Source organism: Ranitomeya variabilis, chromosome 3 (genome assembly GCF_051348905.1).
Source record: "Ranitomeya variabilis isolate aRanVar5 chromosome 3, aRanVar5.hap1, whole genome shotgun sequence".
Lineage (NCBI taxonomy): Eukaryota > Metazoa > Chordata > Amphibia > Anura > Dendrobatidae > Ranitomeya > Ranitomeya variabilis.
This window is the reverse complement of record NC_135234.1, coordinates 606,514,335-606,535,764: the sequence shown is the minus strand read 5'-3', so window position 1 is coordinate 606,535,764 and position 21,430 is coordinate 606,514,335. Positions and strand designations below refer to the sequence as shown.

At 49.0% G+C, this 21,430-nt stretch overlaps 1 protein-coding gene and 1 long non-coding RNA gene across 2 annotated transcripts in view; one reads left to right on the top strand and one right to left on the bottom strand.

Annotated features, from left to right (window-relative positions):
- Positions 1–10,352, top strand: part of LOC143816653 (uncharacterized) — a 36,529-nt gene extending 26,177 nt beyond the window's left edge. Inside the window, exon 3 of the long non-coding RNA XR_013223973.1 lies at positions 10,256–10,352. This is a non-coding gene — a long non-coding RNA (uncharacterized LOC143816653). The remainder of the gene's footprint in view (positions 1–10,255) is intronic.
- The window catches only part of CNMD (chondromodulin), a 146,335-nt gene that overhangs the window by 106,171 nt on the left and 18,734 nt on the right, over positions 1–21,430 (bottom strand). The gene's annotated exons all lie outside the window — the stretch shown is intronic.

The window sequence follows — 21,430 nt, the reverse complement described above, 5'->3', positions numbered from 1 at the left end:
TCTCTGCTTCCCAGCCTACCCTCTTTGTCTGTGAGCACACCCCTTATGGTATGTGAGCCACAGGATGAGTACCACTGGGATTGTCAGAGGAGTAGAGCACGTGGCTATCTCTGGCAATCCCATAAACAATTCATGGAGCGAAGGCCGGTGCTTCATTCTAAGGCCATGTGCACACGTTCAGTATTTTTTGCGTTTTTTTCGTGTTTTTTCGCTATAAAAACGCGAAAAAAACACGAAAAAAACGCTAACATATGCCTCCCATTATTTTCAGGGTATTCCGCATTTTTTTCCGCGAAAAAATCGCATCGCGGAAAAAAAAGCAACATGTTCATTAAATTTGCGGAATTGCGGGGTTCCGCACACCTAGGAATGCATTGATCTGCTTACTTCCCGCACGGGGCTGTGCACACCATGCGGGAAGTAAGCAGATTATGTGCGGTTGGTACCCAGGGTGGAGGAGAGGAGACTCTCCTCCACGGACTGGGCACCATATAATTGGTAAAAAAAAAGAATTAAAATAAAAAATAGTGATATACTCACCCTCTGATGGCCCCCGCAGTCTTCCCGCCTCTCAGGTGCATGCTGCCGCTTCGGTTCCTATAGCTGGTGTGTGGTGAAGGACCTGCGATGACGTCGCGGTCTTGTGATTGGTCGCGAGACTGGTCATGTGACCGCTCACGTGACCGCGACGTCATCGAAGGTCCTGCACACACATCATCTATAGGAACGGACGCCGCTGAGGAGATAGGCTGCCTGCAGGTGAGTATAACCATTTTTTTAATTTTTTTAATTACTTTTAAACATTCTATCTTTTACTATTGATGCTGCATAGGCTGCATCTATAGTAAAAAGTTGGTCACACTTGTCAAAAACTATGTTTGACAAGTGTGACCAACCTGTCAGTCAGTTTTCCAAGCGATGCTACAGATCGCTTGGAAAACTATAGCATTCTGCAAGCTAATTTCACTTGCAAAATGCTAAAAAAACGCAAAAAAAAAAAGCGGATTTCTTGCAGAAAATTTCCGGTTTTCTTCAGGAAATTTCTGCAAGAAATCCTGACGTGTGCACATACCCTAAGGCTGAGTTCACACGTAGCAGAATTGCCGCGGAAATTTCCGCGGCAATCCTGCGCCTCCTGCCGCGGGTATATCGCATGCAGAATTTGCATGCATATACCCGCAGAAAACTAGCATTTTGCAAGCATAATTAGCTTGCAGAGTGCTAGCGTTTTCCAAGCGATCTGTAGCATCGCTTTGAAAACTGTTTGACAGGTTGGTCACACTTGTCAAACATAGTGTTTGACAAGTGTGACCAACTTTTTACTATAGATGCAGCCTATGCAGCATCTATAGTAAAAGATAGAATGTTAAAAATAATTAAAAAAATAAAAAAAAAGGTTATACTCACCTGCAGACCTCAGCGGCTTCCGTTCCTAATGCTGTGTGTTCAGGACCTTCCATTGACGTAGCGGTCACGTGACCGCGATGTCATCGCGGTCATGTGACCGCGACGTCATCGCAGGTCCTTCACACACACCTCGGAAGCCTCTGAGAAGGTCGGGCCATCAGAGGGTGAGTATATCGCTATTTTTTATTTTAATTCTTTTTTTTTTACCACTTATATGGTGCCCAGTCCGTGGAGGAGAGTCTCCTCTCCTCTACCCTGGGTACCAACCGCACTTGATCTGCTTACTTCCCGCATGGTGTGCACAGCCCCGTGCGGGAAGTAAGCAGATCAATGCACTCCTATGTGTGCAGAATCGCCGCGATTCCGCAATTTTAATGAACATGCTGCCTTTTTTTCTGGATTGCGATTCCGCTCAGGAAAAAGATGCAGCATGTGCACAAAAAATGCGGATTGTAATCTGTTGCATAGGATGCTTAATGTTAGCGTTTTTTTCGTGGTTTTATAGCGTTTTTATAGCGAAAAAACGCAAAAAATCTGCTACGTGTGCACACAGCCTAAAGGAGCATTTCAAAGCTTTGCTCTTAATACTGATTGAAGTCTCAGCAGTCGGACCATCACTGATCAGAAAGTTATCTTATCAGCTATCTTGTGGATAAGTGTAAAGGTACCTTCACACGAAGCGACGCTGCAGCGATAGCGACAATGATGCTGATCGCTGCAGCGTCGCTGTTTGGTCGCTGGAGAGCTGTCACACAGACCGCTCTCCAGCGACCAACGATGCCGAGGTCCCCGGGTAACCAGGGTAAACATCGGGTTGCTAAGCGCAGGGCCGCGCTTAGTAACCCGATGTTTACCCTGGTTACCAGCGTAAAAGTAAAAAAAACAAACAGTACATACTCACCTGCGCGTCCCCCGGCGTCCGCTTCCTGACACTGACTGAGCTCCGGCCCTAACAGCACAGCGGTGACGTCACCGCTGTGCTTTCACTTTCTCTTTAGGGCCGGCGCTCAGTAAGTGTCAGGAAGCAGACGCTGGGGGACGCGCAGGTGAGTATGTACTGTTTGTTTTTTTTACTTTTACGCTGGTAACCAGGGTAAACATCGGGTTACTAAGCGCGGCCCTGCGCTTGGAAACCCGATGTTTACCCTGGTTACCAGTGTAAAACATCGCTGGTATCGTTGCTTTTGCTTTCAAACACAACGATGCACGGCGATCGGACGACCAAATAAAGTTCTGGACTTTATTCAGCGACCAGCGACATCACAGCAGGATCCTGATCGCTAGCGATATCGTTATATATGTCACGGATCGCTAGCGATATCGTTACAAAGTCGTTTCGTGTGAAGGTACCCTAACTTACCTAGTTAGGATAACTATTTTAAGAAGTAACTAATGCTGGGACTTTAAACAAGGAAGCCTTATATGCACTTCACATGAATGATTTCAGAACATCCAACAAGTTATGTGTTTTGCAGTCAAATCTTCAAAATATATTAACATTTAAAAGACAAAGTACTTAATTAACAGAAACTCTTTTTTGTTGGATTAACCAGTATAAAAAGTAATTGTGTATTATGGCTCCATTTTGTACTAATTATTACTCCTTTTTAGTCAAAGATTTTGTTTAACTTATCCGCTGAAATTCTTAATTGTCTATTACTTTTGTTAGTTTAAAAAAAGAAATAAAAGAATTATACAATAGAAGTAAAAGACAATGAATGGTATTCTAACAAATGTACTGTAGGAGCAGAACAATTGCTGTGAACAATTTTGTTCTGCTATAATTTAATGGAAAATATTAGATTTTTATGAAATATTATCCTTTTGCCCTTGAGAACAGATTTTAGTGAGAGTTAGTTTACTTTTATTCATGTTGGAGACAAAATGTGGCTTTTGGTTCAAGGTTTGAAAAATCAAATTCAACCCAAATAAAGCTATATGATATGTTGCGGCCATGGCTGGGCTGAGCAGACTGCTATGCCCAGTTGTGGTGCATGTGGATTTGTGGACCCACTGTGCCACAGGGCCGGACCTGCCCAGAAAGGGGCATAGCTAAGCGGCCACCTGGTCTTCACTGGAGCTCCTGATGGTGGAGACAGACTGAGCTGCAGGTAGCTGCCAGGTATCACTCCTGGGCAGAGCCTGGTACTGCAGCTGCTGACACAATGGTCAGGTGTGCTGACACTAATTTAGGACTTAGTTCAGACACAATGGTCTGGGGTACTAGAACAGAGACTGTCCGCACATAGACCAGGGGAAAATGTTTATGCACTGACCGCTCTGGGACCAGGAGACAAGGTTCAGGCACTGGCTGCCAAGGGACCAGGGGATGAAGTTCAGGCACTGGCCACTCTGGCACCAGAGGATGGGGGTTCAGGCACTGGCTGCCCCAGGACCAGGGGACAAGGTTCAGACCCTTGCCAATCTGGGACCAGGGGACTATGGACACAGGACTGGTCACACCTTGGACCAGGGCTCTACAGATACAGGACTGGCCATACCGATACCAGGGGGCTATGAATACGAGACTGGCCACATTGGGACCAGATGACTACGGATACGGACTCACCATACTGATGCCAGGGGGCTACGGATACCAGACTGGCCACAATGGGACCAGGAATACAGGTTTTGGACACTGGCCGCATTGGGACGAGAGGACCTCACAACTCACTAGTAGAACACCTTACTAATTAATAACGTTACAAGTTGCTTGGCGACTCCCTAGGGGAGAGAGTGTCTCTTATACAAGATGCCTCCCAGCCATTGGCTAGGAGCCATCTTGCAGGTGTACACATTATGCTAAATCAGCAACAGGCCGAGATCATTTAGCAAAATACACAAGCTACCCTTCAAGAGCGGGGGAGTGCACTAGGCGCCATGCCGGGAGGTGCACAAAACCAGGAAGCAGAGGACCACATTGAGGACCGGGCCAGTGAGTAAGCGTCCCTCCATGGAAGGGAAAGGGGACACCATGCAGAGGAGCTGGCAGTAGAACTACATGATATTAACCAAAAATATGTAACTTCTTGTTACTGCAGCTCGTCTCGGCCTTGATGGGTATCAGTTACTTGCTGCAGCTTCCCTATTCCCTTGATGTTTTTTGGTTGCTAACAGCAGTTTGCATGTGACCTTAATGTATATTATTCTAAAGTGAAGTGCAGCTTGCTTTTGCCTTTATGACCGTCTTGCCACCCTAACATAAAGGTCAGACCTATGAAGAATATGGAAATTGTTGTCATATGCAGTACCCAAAGAGTACTTGTCATAAATTCCTGCAAATCCTTTAATGTTGCAGAAGGCATCTTGTTGGCCTCCCAGAGTAATTTCCTTTTTGTCTTTTTGTCAGTGCTCCATACTGTATAATGGCCCCACAGTACTCCATATTGTATAATGGCCCCACAGTGCTCCATAATGTATAATGGCCACACAGTGTTCCATACTGTATAATGGCCACACATGATGCTCCATACTGTATAATGGCCACACATGATGCTCCATACTGTATAATGGGCACACATGATGCTCCATACTGTATAATGGCCACACATGATACTCAATACTGTATAATGGCCACACATGATGCTCAATACTGTATAACGGCCACACATGATGCTCCATACTGTATAATGGCCACACAGTGCTCCCTACTGTATAATGGCCACACATGATGCTCCATACTGTAAAATGGCCACACATGATGCTCCATACTATATAGTGGCCACACATGATGCTCAATACTGTATAATCGCCACACATGATACCCCATACTGTATAATGGTCACACAGTGCTCCATACTGTATAATGGCCACACATGATGCTCCATACTGTATAATGGCCACACAGTGCTCCATACTGTATAATGGCCACACATGATGCTCAATACTATATAATGGCCACACATGATGCTCAATACTGTATAATGGTCACACAGTGCTTCATACTGTATACTGGCCCCACGTGATACTCCATACAGTATAATGGGCTCACATGATGCTGCGTACAGTATAATGGCCTCACATGATGCTCCGTACAGTATAATGGCCTCACATGATGCTGGGTACAATATAATGGCCTCACATGATGATGCATACAGTATAATGGCCACATATGGTTACCCCACCCCATCATTGCCCTCACACCCCCATCATTGCTTTCTCCATCACTACACACACCTACACACACACACACACCACTCACTGCGCTCCCTCGCAGCATCCGGCAGCTTCCACTCCCGCGGCGCTGAATGATGTCATCCAGCTGCGCCGCTGACTGCTCACCTCGCTGCAGCTCCAGTACGCCACTCCGTGTTTCCTGTGCCAGTCAGTGTCGGAGTGAGGAGCAATATCTGCTCCGATCCGACACAGCTAGCGTCCGCTCTGTACACATCGTACACACGTGGCTACGTTCCGTACACCTCATACAAACACGTGGCTGTGCTCCGTACACCTAGCACACACTGCTCCGCTCTGTACACCTCGTACACATGGGGCTCCACTCCGTACACCTCGTACACACGTGGCTCGCTTCGCACACCTCGTACCCACACGGCTGTGCTCCGTATACGTCGTTCGCACGTGGCTCCTCTCTGTATACCTCGTACACACGTGGCTTCACTTCGTACACCTTGTACACACGCGGCTATGCGCTGTACACCTCGTACATACACGGCTCCATGCCGTACACCTCGTACACACAGGGCTCCGCTCCATACACCTTGCACACACGGGGCTGCACTCCGCACACCTTGTACACACGCGGCTGTGCTCCGTACACCTTGTACATACATGCGACTGTGCTCCATACACCTTGTATACACACGCGGCTCCGCTCCGTACACCTCGTACACATGCGGCTCCGCTCCGTACACCTCGTACACACGCGGCTCTGCTCCGTACACCTTGCACACACGGCCCCGCTTTGTACACCACGTACACACACGGCTCCACTCCGTATACCTTGTACACACATGGCTCTGCTCCGTACACCTCATACACACACACACGGCTCGGCTACATCCACACTGTAAACCTCTCCTGACCCCACACGTAAACTTACCCTCATCCAGAACTATGACAACCAGCAGAGTCCTGCATGCATACAGGGAGGCCCTGATCACATCATGTGACCCGACTCCTCCCCTCCTGTGACCTCATCACAGGTCCTGTGCGCACAGAGCAGCCATATATGTGGTGTGTTGCTCTGCGGGTGGTGGGATAAGGCTGAGATTCAGTGCGGGAAAACTGCTGTCCCGCCCGTGACCGAGGGGCAGACTGTCAAAATTGGGACTGCCCCGCCGGATCCGGGACGGTTGGGAGGTATGGCATCAATCCTCCTAAACCATCTATATGGTAGGTCATAGAAAGTTGAATAAAATGATAACTTGATATCTGTGATCTGATGTTTTATTGCAGAGAAATCAACAATTTTCTTATTTGTAAATGAGCTCTTTAGGGCAATGTATCGGACACTGATCTGAATGAGAATCCACCTCCTGAGCTTATTGTAAATGATACTGGACATTACCAGTGTGATATATGATGGCCGCTCTCTGCTCTCCTGTTCTCACTGCAGAGCTGTGTGTGATTATACCGGACACATCTGCAGGTTCTCTCAGCTCATCTCACAGACAGACTGTGCTGCAATAAAGCACAGCTGTGAGAGCAGCAGCAAATGTGTTTGTAAGGAGATAAAGTTCAGTTCTACCATTCTATCTAACTTCCATGTCTGGTAATGCCCTCTTTTATTAAAAATAAGCTCTGGGGACAAAGTTTTATGCAGATCAATGTCCAGCACATAGTTCTTAACAGTACATTTACATATGAGAAAATATGGATATCTCTGGAATAAGACATCGGATCGCAGATATCAAGCTATCAGTTTATTCAGCTTCCTATGACCTGCATGCTCAGATATACAGCTTAGGAGGGTTGTCCCTATTGACAGGTTCCCTTTAATGTGTGGCTTGTTGCTGGTTATGTTCTAAAGGCCCATTCAAGAGCTTGAACTAACATATGATTCCTTATTTTCAACCTATATATCTAGTTTATTAAGACACAGAAATGAAGTAAGCACTTTGTACAGACTTTCTATCTTTTCAAGATGCAAAAATTAGAGATTATAGGCTGGTTTCATCAAGAATCAAGATGTTTAAGGCCATGTGCACACGTTCAGGATTGTTAGCGTTTTTTTCGCGTTTTTTCGCTATAAAAACGTGATAAAAACGCGAAAAAAAACGCTTACATAAGCCTCCTATTATTTACAGGGTATTCCGCATTTTTGGTGCAAATGTTGCGATTTTTTCCGCGAAAAAATCGCATAGCGGAAAAAAAAGCAACATGTTCATTTAAAAATGCGGAATTGCAGGGATTCCGCACACCTAGGGGTCCATTGATCTGCTTACTTCCCGCACGGGGCTGTGCACACCATGCGGGAAGTAAGCAGATTATATGCGGTTGGTACCCAGGGTGGAGGAGAGGAGACTCTCCTCCACGCACTGGGCACCATATAAGTGGTCAAAAAATAAGAAATAAAATAATAAACAGTCCTATACTCACCCTCGATGTCTTGCCGCCTCCTCGCACGCTGCCGTTCGGTTTCTGTACCTGGTGTGCGCTGAAGGACCTCGCCGAATGACGTCACTGTCCTGTGATTGGTCGTGAGCGGTCATGTGACCGCTCACGTGACCGTGACGTCACGGGAGGTCCTGTGCGCACAGACCAGCTATACGGAACGGACGCCGGTGAGATGTCTGGGTGAGTATAAGCATTTTTTTATTTTTTTTATTATTTTTAAACATTCTATCTTTTACTATAGATGCTGCATAGGCAGCATCTATAGTAAAAAGTTGGTCACACTTGTCAAACGCTATGTTTGACAAGTGTGACCAACCTGTCAGTCAGTTTTCCAAGCGATGCTACAGATCGCAGGGAAAACTTTAGCATTCTGCAAGCTAATTACGCTTGCAGAATGCTAAAAAAACGCGAAAAAAACGGAAAAAAAACGCAAAAAAAAAAATGCGGATTTCTTGCAGAAAATTTCCGGTTTTCTTCAGGAATTTTCTGCAAGAAATCCGCAACGTGTGCACATACCCTAAAAGTGGAAACATGTTTGCACTGCTCGAAGTTGCAAAAAAATTATCAACTTTTGGTGTGTTTTACACCAGTTTCGCCAAAGCGGGCAGAGCTGAGGTGGGACAGGGTGTGGTGAAGCCTATCCAGCAAATTCATCAAAATTTACACTACTTTAATTTTGTAATTTACACCAGAAATGTACTCCAGTCCCTGACTGGAGAAACATTTCTCTTGGAGGCGCACATCAGTTGTAAGATGCTCCTAATTCATTAAATGGTTTGCACATCATAATGAACTAGGGGGTAGACAGACCGTCGTATTTCTTGTGCAAGGATCACATCGCAATCCTCGGACTGACTGTCGTCCCTCCTGATCTGAGCATGACAGCTGCATAGAAATACATCAAGCTGTCAAGCTCAGGTCAGGAGAGGGACCGTGCCAGTCCGTGCACTGCGATGCTATCTTCGCACGAGAATTATGGCCATCTGTCTGCGCCCTTAGACACACCTTAAGGTACCGTCACATTAAGCGACGCTGCAGCGATATCGACAATGATGCCGATCGTTGCAGCGTCGCTGTGTGGTCGCTGGAGAGCTGTCACACAGACAGCTCTCCAGCGACCAACGATGCCGAAGTCCCCGGGTAACCAGGGTAAACATCGGGTTACTAAGCGCAGGGCCGCGCTTAGTAACCCGATGTTTACCCTGGTTACCATTGTAAATGTAAAAAAAAAACAGTACATACTCACCTTCTGATTTCCGTCAGGTCCCTGGCCGTCTGCTTCCCGCACTGACTGTGAGCGCCGGCCGGCCGTAAAGTAAAAGCAGAGCACAGCGGTGACATCACCGCTGTGCTGTGCTTTATGGCCGGCCGGCGCTCACAGTCAGTGCGGGAAGCAGACGGCCAGGGACCTGACGCTTAGTAACCCGATATTTACCCTGGTTACCATTGTAAAAACATTGCTGGCATCGTTGCTTTTGCTGTCAAACACGACGATACACGCCGATCTGACGACCAAATAAAGTTCTGAACTTTCAGCAACGACCAGCAATATCACAGCAGGATCCAGATCGCTGCTGCGTGTCAAACACAATGATATCGCTATCCTATCTTTCTGATGACCTGTCTATTCCAGCATAAGCTAAGTCCCTGCTGGTTCATTTGTTGTTCATTTGTGTACTGAATATGTTTCTTAGTGCTTGCTAAGTTCTTGTCCAGCTTGCTAACATGATATTGCCTTGCTAGCTGGAAGCTCTGGGTTGCAGAGTGGCAGAGTCGGTGCGGGGGTCTTTTTGCACACTCTGCGTGGCTTTTGGTAGTTTTTTGTGCTGACCGCATAGATCCCTTTCCTATCCTCAGTCTATCTAGTAAGTCTGGCCTCCTATGCTGAAACCTGTTTCATCCCTGTGTTTGTGACTTTCCTCTTAAGTCACAGTTAATATATGTGGGGGGCTGCCTTTACCTTTGGGGGAATTTCTCTGAGGCAAGTTAAGGCTTATTTTCCTATCTTTAGGGGTAGTTAGCTCTTAGGCTGCGAAGAGGCGTCTAGGGAGAGTTAGGTACGCTCCACGGCTATTTCTAGTGTGTGTTAGGATTAGGATTTGCGGTCAGCAGAGTTCCCACTTCCCAGAGCTTGTCCTGTCTTTAGTTTAACCATCAGGTCATTCCAGGTGCACCTAACCACCAGGTCCATAACACTTTACTACATGTCTGCCTTTATTAAGTCTGCCTTTCAAAACGCTAATCTTAATTAATCTGGCCCTATTTCTTTCAGCTGGCTTTCTCCCTACCTTAATCCCTTTGACTACAAGATATCTCCTGATATGCACATAAACTTAACTGTCTAGGTGAGCAGCGAAGGTGGAAACCACTATGGACTTGCCTCAGACTAGTCAGCCAAGACACTTTGTCCCCAGCTGAATTTGTTTCCCCTGAAATGATGCTGATGATTTTATACATGTTTGTTTACAGACTTTTTTTGCTATTGTGGCACCCCAGGAGTCCAGTTGCCACAGTGGCATTGTCTCCCTCTCAGGGGATGATGTCATGCCTGGAAGCAAGGAGGGGTCCCCTTACCAGGTAATACCAGCATCCAACACCTTCCTGACTCCAGATCAGAAGGGGGAGCTCTAACACCCGGTTTCAGGGGAGCTTCCCTATAAGTTCTGGCCTGGAGGCGGAGTTAGTGAGTCTAGCGAGGAGTCTGAGAGTGAAAGGAAAGGAGGCAAGTCGAGGAGAACCTGGGGAGTGGAGCCGTAGCCACGCTCACCCCAGAAGAGAGCACTGACAATATAGGAAGCCAGAGTTCTTGGCTGTGTGGGTTCTGTACGCCCCGACAGCCAAATCTGGAGGGCAGGGAACCTCAAGCTCCCTGGCCACACTGAGCGCCTGGAGGCACCACAGCAGAACAAGAGCCGGGGCTGCCAGTGAAGAGGCAGTGCTCGTGATAGGCTCACACTGTCTTCCATACAGGTTAGAAGCAACACGCAGGGGAGGAACTTGAACAGAGATTAAAGCTTCAAGGACCTAAGAGAATAGCGCAGAAGGAGAGCCTCCAAACCCACCTGGCAAGGTGGAACCCAAGTTGCTTCCAGGCTGTCTGGACCCCATCATCAACTGTTACCCATGCCCCAGACTGCACCTGCAACTAACAAGTAAAGGTAAAGGAAACTGCAGTCCTTGTGTCCTCCAGTCATTTCCTGCACCCTCAGTCCTGCACCCCACCATCTATGATCCCTTACCAACTATACCGGTTGCCCTGGGGCCCCGCTCCACCTTTGGGGAGCCGAACCATCCCAGCTGCGTCACCATCGTTCCCAGCAGTACCCTTAAGCAGCGTTGGCCATCCATTGCTGAACACCACAGGTGGCTTCATGAACACACCCACCTATAAACTTTAATTTCCCCTTTAATTCACTTTTATTGGATTCCCCAGGGCCACTGACCAGGTCACTGCTGCCGTGACAACCCCCTTAAGAACCGTTAGACCAGGCCCGAGTACCCCACGGCCCTAGCAGGCGCTCCACTATGCTACATTGCAACCTATGTGAAAATATTATAAACACCACTATACAAACAATAGAGCCAATTAGAGCTGGTACTGTTATTGTATCTATGAATTAACGCTGATAATGTTTCTATGAATTAATGCTAATACTGGTACTCTATTTATAAATTAATGAATTAATGCTGGCACTGTTACTGTATTTATGAATTAATATTGATACTGTCATTGTATTTATGAATTAAAGGGAATCTGTCAGCAGCTTATTGTTATGTAATCTGAAGATAGCAGGAGATAGCGGCTGAGACAGATTTCAGGAATGTGTCACTCGTCAAAGTGTGCGCTGTTGCTTACTAACTGTAAACGATTTATCACCGGACTAGACACTGTCTATAGAGTTTGTACATGGAGAGTCTGGTGGGGGTGAGTTAGCTTTCTTAGCTCTGCTTCATTCTAAATCTAAAAGCTCTGATTGTGTTAGAACGGCTGCACCCAGTAATCTAAGTGATACATTGTTGGATTTAGCTTCTCTTTGCCATCAGGTTGTTCTCAGTTGAGGTAGCAAAAACCTGCCGACAGATTCCCTTTAACACTAGTACTGGTACTGTTCTATGAATTAATGCTAGCACTGATACTGACATTATGAATTAAACCTAGTATTGGTACAGTATCTAAGAATGAATGCTAGTACTGGTACTGTATCTATGGATTAATGCTAGTACTGGCACTGTATCTATGAATTAATGCTGTATCTTTTCAGTATGGCTTGTACAGTGACATTTATAATTTTGGCTGATGTTACACATGCAATGCACCAAAGCTAGTATTGTAATTATGGTCAAAAGTTATAGAAGACCTTATATACATCATGCAGATGCCTTCCTGGTCTGATCAGTCCATTTTTTTCAGTTCTGTAAGGCCACAGGCCAAACCGACATATACATTTCATGTGTCATTTGAAAATGTAGCACTCAGAAAACGACAGTAGATTAAAAATGTATTATTGGTTTAATAAACTATTTATTGTACAAAAAAAATTCATCACAGATTTGAATGCTGTCAGTAAATGGAAACATTATTTGCCTAATGTAGTGTCTTCAGCATCTACAGCATTTTGTTATTGCTTAAAAGGGTATTTTGATCTCAGTTATCAATGGTATTTTTTGAGATATATTATCATTTAATGATAATAGGTGCCCCGATGGGTTCAAGATTTTCCCCGCCACTCACTATTCTTTATATGGCATGGTTGGAGGAATCATACATTTTTAATGATACCAACCCCTTCTACAGGGTGGGCCATTTATATGGATACACCTGGATGGGCCATTCATAAAGTTGGATCCAAAATGGCCTACTTCAAAATGTCTGCCATGGTCACCACTAGTGTTGAGCATTCCGATACCGCAAGTATCGGGTATCGGCCGATACTTGCGGTATCGGAATTCCGATACCGGGATTCCGATACTTGCCGCGTATCGGATACCGGAATCGGAAGTTCTAAGATTCAAAAAGCAGAAATTCAGCCAATGAGATTGATTCCAAGTGTGGGCACATCCTGTTTAGCATGGAGGGCATGAAACTACTGGCAAGGCTGTGATTGGCTGGTGTAATGATGTCATGATGCAGTTTAAAAGTCGCTGGCGCCATTTTGCGATCACTCTGCTGTGAATTCAGTTAGTGACAGGACGCTGTTTGCTGACTGAGGGACAGTTTAGAGATAGCGATTTGCTTCTTTGTGCTTTCCAAAGGCTAATTTAGCAACCGCTGTGTTCACCTACTATTCACCTTGCTTTTGCCTTGTAGCGCTGTTTTCACAGCGATCTGCAGGGTCTGTGTGTGTGTGTGTGTGAGTGCAGCCCAGTCTCCAGTCTGAGTGCAGCCACATAGGCCATCCATAGTTGGTTGTATTCAGTTCAGGGAGGGTGGTTCATTGCCTCATACTGTTCCTTTTTTTTTTTTTTTTCCCAAGTAGTGTAGTCTGCTGCTAATTTATTCAAAAAAATCCTATTAGTGTCTTTCCACCCGTCTCCAGCTAATTTGTGGAAAAACACTACATAGGATAAAGTAGAGGAGGGTTTTTGGGCCTTGCAGCGCCGTTTACGGCTGTCTGCACGGTCTCCGTGTGACTGCAGCTCGCCCTGTAATCTGTGAGCAGCTGTAGCCTGGTTGTCTCCAGCTCAGGGTTTTTCACTGCGTCATACCGCCAAATCAATTTTCTTTTTTTTCAAAGTAGTGTAGTCTGCTGCTAATTAATTTAAAAAAATCCTATTAGTGTCTTTCCACCCGTCTCCAGCTAATTTGTGGAAAAACACTACATAGGATAAAGTAGAGGAGGGTTTTTGGGCCTTGCAGCGCCGTTTACGGCTGTCTGCACGGTCTCCGTGTGACTGCAGCTCGCCCTGTAATCTGTGAGCAGCTGTAGCCTGGTTGTCTCCAGCTCAGGGTTTTTCACTGCGTCATACCGCCAAATCAATTTTCTTTTTTTTCAAAGTAGTGTAGTCTGCTGCTAATTAATTTAAAAAAATCCTATTAGTGTCTTTCCACCCGTCTCCAGCTAATTTGTGGAAAAACACTACATAGGATAAAGTAGAGGAGGGTTTTTGGGCCTTGCAGCGCCGTTTACGGCTGTCTGCACGGTCTCCGTGTGACTGCAGCTCGCCCTGTAATCTGTGAGCAGCTATAGCCTGGTTGTCTCCAGCTCAGGGTTTTTCACTGCGTCATACCGCCAAATCAATTTTCTTTTTTTTCAAAGTAGTGTAGTCTGCTGCTAATTAATTTAAAAAAATCCTATTAGTGTCTTTCCACCCGTCTCCAGCTAATTTGTGGAAAAACACTACATAGGATAAAGTAGAGGAGGGTTTTTGGGCCTTGCAGCGCCGTTTACGGCTGTCTGCACGGTCTCCGTGTGACTGCAGCTCGCCCTGTAATCTGTGAGCAGCTATAGCCTGGTTGTCTCCAGCTCAGGGTTTTTCACTGCGTCATACCGCCAAATCAATTTTCTTTTTTTTCAAAATAGTGTAGTCTGCTGCTAATTTATTCAAAAAAATCCTATTAGTGTCTTTCCACCCGTCTCCAGCTAATTTGTGGAAAAACACTACATAGGATAAAGTAGAGGAGGGTTTTTGGGCCTTGTAGCGCCGTTTACGTCTGTCTGCACGGTCTCCGTGTGACTGCAGCTCTATCTGTTGTCAGTTCAGCCCCCAAAAAATAAATAAATAATAAAGTTCACCAAACACACCAGTTACACCACTTTACATTTCTGTAGGCCACATTAGCTCATATTTGTGTCTAGTCCACACTTTAGATAATTAGTGCTTCTTATACCTGTTAGGAGGAGTTGCTCAGGAATAAGCACACAAATCCGTTAGTACTTTTCTGCTTATCTTTATCAGTCAACCAAGATGAAGAAGGCAGTGAGTAAGGCACGGGGGCGTGGGAGCCGTCGCGGAGCAGGGAGGGGACGTGGGGATTCTGTGCCTGCTGCGGGCACCGGTGACTCATCAGCACCCACTTTCACCAGGCAACAGTCGTTCATGCGAAGCTTTGTGTCCGAGCGCCGTACACCGCTGCTGCGTGAAGAACAAATTGAAGCTGTTGTCGGATGGATGGCAGCTAATGCATCAACTTCCATTAGTGCCACATCCTCTCAGACACAGAGCACTGGAGAGCAGCCATCTGTCTCTTCACCACCTGCCAAATTGCCCAGGCAGACAGAGAGCCCAGGACAGGAGCCGTCTCTACTTCTGTTCTCTGAATCTCTTGGCTTGGAAACAGGGGGCCAGCCAAGCAGCATTGGAGAAATGGAAGAAGAGGCAGGGTGCAGTGATGCCCAACAGCTTTTTCTGTCTTCCTCTGAAGAGGCGGGTGGGCCAGTGGCTCCGGTCACCACATCGCAGGCCGCATCAGCTGATGATGACACTCAGGTGCCACTTACTGGTGCGTGCTCTGCTGCTGAGACTACCCAGGAGGAGCAGTTGGGGGCAGAGGGTAGTGTAGATGATGAGGTCCTCGACCCATCTTGGCGTGAGGGACAGGAAGGTGGTGGGAGCAGCTCTGAGGAAGAGATTCCCCGTACGGCCCAAAGAGGGAGAGGGAGGGGGAAGACTGCGGATCCTGCAGCCTCCGCTTTGGCACCCGTTAGGAGCATGTCTCTTCCAAAAGCCAAAAAGGGCGCTCCCAAGACTTGCAGTGCCTGGTCCTTTTTTGACACAGTTGCAGATGACATTTGCTATGTCAGATGCAACGTGTGTCATCAAAAAGTCAAAAGAGGTCGAAATGTCAGCAACCTCAATACCTCCAACATGTGGAAACATGTGCGCAACAGGCACCCGGCGGAGTTAGAAAAACACACTGAAGAGGTAGGCCAACCAACAGCGGCAGCTACCACCTCTTCAGCTCGTGTTGCCTCTTCCTCTACCTCACACGCAGCTGGTTCGGCGTCCTCCCAGGATCGCCGTGGAAGAATCTCTGCCCCTGTTGTCCAGAGACCCGCTGTAATTCCACCCGCAGCGCCACTTTCCCAGTCATCCACACACTCCCAGCCCAGTCTACAGCCATCGGTAGTACAGGCATGGGAGAAAAGGCGGCCTTTCTCGTCAAACCACCCACGAGCACAGGCTCTGACTGCAGGCATTGCCAAACTTCTGTCACTGGAAATGCTGTCATTCAGGCTGGTGGAGACTGACAGCTTCCGTGACTTCATGTCATTGGCAGTCCCACAGTACAAAGTGCCCAGCCGCTTTTACTTCAGCAGGCAAGCCGTCCCTGCCCTGCAGAAGCATGTGGAGGGACACATAAAACACGCGCTACTGAACGCCGTCAGTAGCAAGGTCCACCTCACCACCGATGCGTGGACCAGTCAACATGGACAGGGGCGATACCTTTCCCTCACTGCCCATTGGGTTAATGTCGTTGAGCCGGGTACAGACCGTGCGAGTGGCGCAGGACGTGTCCTGCCCACTCCAAGGATTGCAGGAATCCATTCTGTACGCATTGACTCCTCCTCTTACACCAGTTCCTCAGAATCATCGCTGCAGGAGCCGTCACAGTCCACCTCCACATGGACCCGTGATGAACGTGTACCTGTTACGACCGACATGAGCACAGCCGTGGCCAAACGTCAACAGGCCGTCTTGAAATTAATTTTCTTGGGGAATCGTAGCCACACAGCGCAGGAGCTCTGGAATGCCATCAAGCAGGAGAGCGATGTGTGGTTTGTGCCAGCGAATCTCCAGCCAGGCATGGTAGTGTGTGATAATGGCCGAAATCTGGTGGCAGCTCTGGGCCTCGGCAACCTCACTCACATCCCATGTCTGGCACATGTGCTCAATTTGGTCGTGCAGAGCTTTTTGAGGGACTATCCGGATCTTGATGCACTGCTGCACAAGGTCCGCCTAGAGTGTGCTCACTTGCGGCGTTCCAGCACGGCAAAAGCGCGCATTGCGGCTCTGCAGCGCCGACACCGCCTGCCGGAACATCGCATCATATGTGACCTACCTACCAGGTGGAATTCCACGTTACATATGTTGGAGCGGTTGTGTGAGCAGCAGCAAGCTGTAATGGAGTACCAGCTGCTTCAGGCGCAAAAAAGTCGCAGTCAGCGCCGTACAGACTTCACAACCACAGAGTGGGCCACTATGAATGACGTCTGCCAGGTTTTGCGTCCCTTTGATTATTCCACGCGGATGGCGAGTGCAGATGATGCACTAGTCAGCATGACTGTCCCCCTTATCTGCCTGCTTGAAAAATCACTGCAAGCGCTAAGGGATGATGTTGTGGAAGAGGTGGAGGATGAGGATTCACCATTTCCATCATCTTCTGGACAGTCAGCGCCACGTGGTTCCTCACAAACGCGTAGGCAGGGGACCGTTTGTGAGGAGGATGAGGAGGAGTCAATGGAGGAGGAAGACATCCGTCCAGAGGAGGGAGTTACACAATTGTCCAGTACTCAGTGTGTACAGCGAGGGTGGGGTGATGACGAGCGGGCAGAGATCACGCCTCCAGCAGGGGACAGCGTTTCTTGGGCAGTTGGCAGTCTGCAGCACATGGTGGATTACATGCTGCAGTGCCTGAGAAACGACCGCCGCATCGCCCACATTCTCAACATGTCTGATTATTGGGTGTTCACCCTCCTCGATCCTCGCTACCGGGACAACGTAGAAAGCCTCATCACACCGTTGAACCGGGAGCGAAAAATGCGGGAGTACCAAGACACACTGGTCAATTCCATCATCTTCTCCATTCCAACTGAGAGAAGTGCTGCTAGTGCATTCCAAAGCAGCTCAGTGCGTCCAGGCCGTGGTGGAGGCTCTGCACAAAGAGGGAGCAGAAGCAGTGCCTCTGCCCAAGGCAAGACCAGTATGGCCGAACTGTGGCACAGTTTTCTGTGCCCGCCACAAAAGTCTACACCATCACAGACGGCTCCAGTCAGCAGGAGGCAACGGTTCCGTCAGATGGTGACAGACTACATGTCTTGCCCTCTTGCTGTACTCCCAGACGGCTCTTCCCCTTTCAAGTTTTGGGTCTCAAAGCTGGATACATGGCCAGAGCTAAGCCAGTATGCATTGGAGGTGCTGTCTTGCCCTGCGGCCAGTGTATTATCGGAACGTGTCTTTAGTGCTGCAGGTGGTGTACTAACTGACCGTCGCATGCGACTATCCTCCGATAACGTTGACCGGCTTACTTTCCTGAAAATGAACAAGGCCTGGATCTCGCCGGAATTTGCCACTCCTCCTCCTGATTGAATAATTAGGTCACTGTATACGTTATCCAGGTCTCCTGTTGTGTTCATCTTTCTACCACCTGAACTTAAATTCCTGGGCTCCAACACCGCCAGTTGAGGCTCAGACGTGCCGTCTGCACAGTCAAAACATACGACCCAGTGTTATTGGGTTTCAGTAACGTCAGCTGATCCCCAGCTGTGTAGCCGGCAATGTGTCATGCGACCGCCACGCTGACACAACAACTGAAATGTAAGGGAATCTGTCCCCCCCCCCCCAAGGCGTTTGTTACTGAAAGAGCCACCTTGTGCAGCAGTAATGCTGCCCAAGGAAAAGGTAGCTATTTTTGTTTAGCTCCTTGCACACGCAGAACTTAACACTTATAAAATGTGTCCACTGATACCGTAAAACCGTCCCGGAGGTGGGACTTTCCTTCGTAATGTGACGCAGCCCAGCCGTCATTCCTACCCCCCCGGCGCCGCGCACCGGCTCCTCAGCGTTGTTTTATTCCGTCCAGGAGCCTGCGCTGTTATGTTATCCCGTGGCCAGGCACACTTAGCGCTGCCCGTCTTCTGGCATCATTTGGTGTCTGGATGGCTGCGCCTGTGCGGCCGCGCTGGCAGAGAGCCCGCCTCGCAGTGTCTTCTGATTTAATCCCACTGGGGGCCTGGGATCCATGGACATGCGCAGTGCATATCTGAACCTCCACCTCTCACTCATTTCCCTATGGCTTCTTCAGACTGTTCGGTGTCAGCTGGTCCCTAACAGCATGCCACGGCCGTGACACCGCACAGTCTGAAGAAGCCATAGGGAGATGAGTGAGAGGTGGAGGTTCAGATATGCAGTGCGCATGTCCATGGATCCCAGGCCCCCAGTGGGATTAAATCAGAAGACACTGCGAGGCGGGCTCTCTGCCAGCGCGGCCGCACAGGCGCAGCCATCCAGACACCAAATGATGCCAGAAGACGGGCAGCGCTAAGTGTGCCTGGCCACGGGATAACATAACAGCGCAGGCTCCTTGACGGAATAAAACAACGCTGAGGAGCCGGTGCGCGGCGCCGGGGGGGTAGGAATGACGGCTGGGCTGCGTCACATTACGAAGGAAAGTCCCACCTCCGGGACGGTTTTACGGTTGCAGGGGACACATTTTATAAGTGTTTAGTTCTGTGTTTGCAAGGAGCATGATGAAAAGAGCCACCTTTTCCTTTTGCATCTTTTGTGCTGCACAAGCTGGCTCTTTCAGCTACAAACGCCTTGGGGGGGGGTTAAAGGTTCCCTTTCGACTTTCTCAGGCTTCGGCCTACATTGTGTTCCTCTGCTTTTCCACCTGTCCCTGGGCTCCAACACCGCCAGTTGCCGTCCAGAAGTGCTGTACGCACAGTCAACAGTCCCTCCTCTGTTATTGGGGTTCAGTAACGTCAGCTGTTCCCCTGCTGTGTGTGTGGCAATCCCTCCTACCTCCTCCAACCTCCTCCTCCTCCACCCGTCCCTGGGCTCCAACACCGCCAGTTGCCGTCCAGAAGTGCTGTACGCACAGTCAACAGTCCCTCCTCTGTTATTGGGGTTCAGTAACGTCAGCTGTTCCCCTGCTGTGTGTGTGGCAATCCCTCCTACCTCCTCCAACCTCCTCCTCCTCCACCCGTCCCTGGGCTCCAACACCGCCAGTTGCCGTCCAGAAGTGCTGTACGCACAGTCAACAGTCCCTCCTCTGTTATTGGGGTTCAGTAACGTCAGCTGTTCCCCTGCTGTGTGTGTGGCAATCCCTCCTACCTCCTCCTACCTCCTCCAACCTCCTCCTCCTCCACCTGCCCCTGGGCTCCAACACCGCCAGTTGCCGTCCAGAAGTGCTGTACGCACAGTCAACAGTCCCTCCTCTGTTATTGGGGTTCAGTAACGTCAGCTGTTCCCCTGCTGTGTGTGTGGCAATCCCTCCTACCTCCTCCAACCTCCTCCTCCTCCAACCGTCCCTGGGCTCCAACACCGCCAGTTGCCGTCCAGAAGTGCTGTACGCACAGTCAACAGTCCCTCCTCTGTTATTGGGGTTCAGTAACGTCAGCTGTTCCCCTGCTGTGTGTGTGGCAATCCCTCCTACCTCCTCCAACCTCCTCCTCCTCCACCCGTCCCTGGGCTCCAACACCGCCAGTTGCCGTCCAGAAGTGCTGTACGCACAGTCAACAGTCCCTCCTCTGTTATTGGGGTTCAGTAACGTCAGCTGTTCCCCTGCTGTGTGTGTGGCAATCCCTCCTACCTCCTCCAACCTCCTCCTCCTCCACCCGTCCCTGGGCTCCAACACCGCCAGTTGCCGTCCAGAAGTGCTGTACGCACAGTCAACAGTCCCTCCTCTGTTATTGGGGTTCAGTAACGTCAGCTGTTCCCCTGCTGTGTGTGTGGCAATCCCTCCTACCTCCTCCTACCTCCTCCAACCTCCTCCTCCTCCACCTGCCCCTGGGCTCCAACACCGCCAGTTGCCGTCCAGAAGTGCTGTACGCACAGTCAACAGTCCCTCCTCTGTTATTGGGGTTCAGTAACGTCAGCTGTTCCCCTGCTGTGTGTGTGGCAATCCCTCCTACCTCCTCCAACCTCCTCCTCCTCCAACCGTCCCTGGGCTCCAACACCGCCAGTTGCCGTCCAGAAGTGCTGTACGCACAGTCAACAGTCCCTCCTCTGTTATTGGGGTTCAGTAACGTCAGCTGTTCCCCTGCTGTGTGTGTGGCAATCCCTCCTACCTCCTCCAACCTCCTCCTCCTCCACCCGTCCCTGGGCTCCAACACCGCCAGTTGCCGTCCAGAAGTGCTGTACGCACAGTCAACAGTCCCTCCTCTGTTATTGGGGTTCAGTAACGTCAGCTGTTCCCCTGCTGTGTGTGTGGCAATCCCTCCTACCTCCTCCAACCTCCTCCTCCTCCACCCGTCCCTGGGCTCCAACACCGCCAGTTGCCGTCCAGAAGTGCTGTACGCACAGTCAACAGTCCCTCCTCTGTTATTGGGGTTCAGTAACGTCAGCTGTTCCCCTGCTGTGTGTGTGGCAATCCCTCCTACCTCCTCCAACCTCCTCCTCCTCCACCCGTCCCTGGGCTCCAACACCGCCAGTTGCCGTCCAGAAGTGCTGTACGCACAGTCAACAGTCCCTCCTCTGTTATTGGGGTTCAGTAACGTCAGCTGTTCCCCTGCTGTGTGTGTGGCAATCCCTCCTACCTCCTCCTACCTCCTCCAACCTCCTCCTC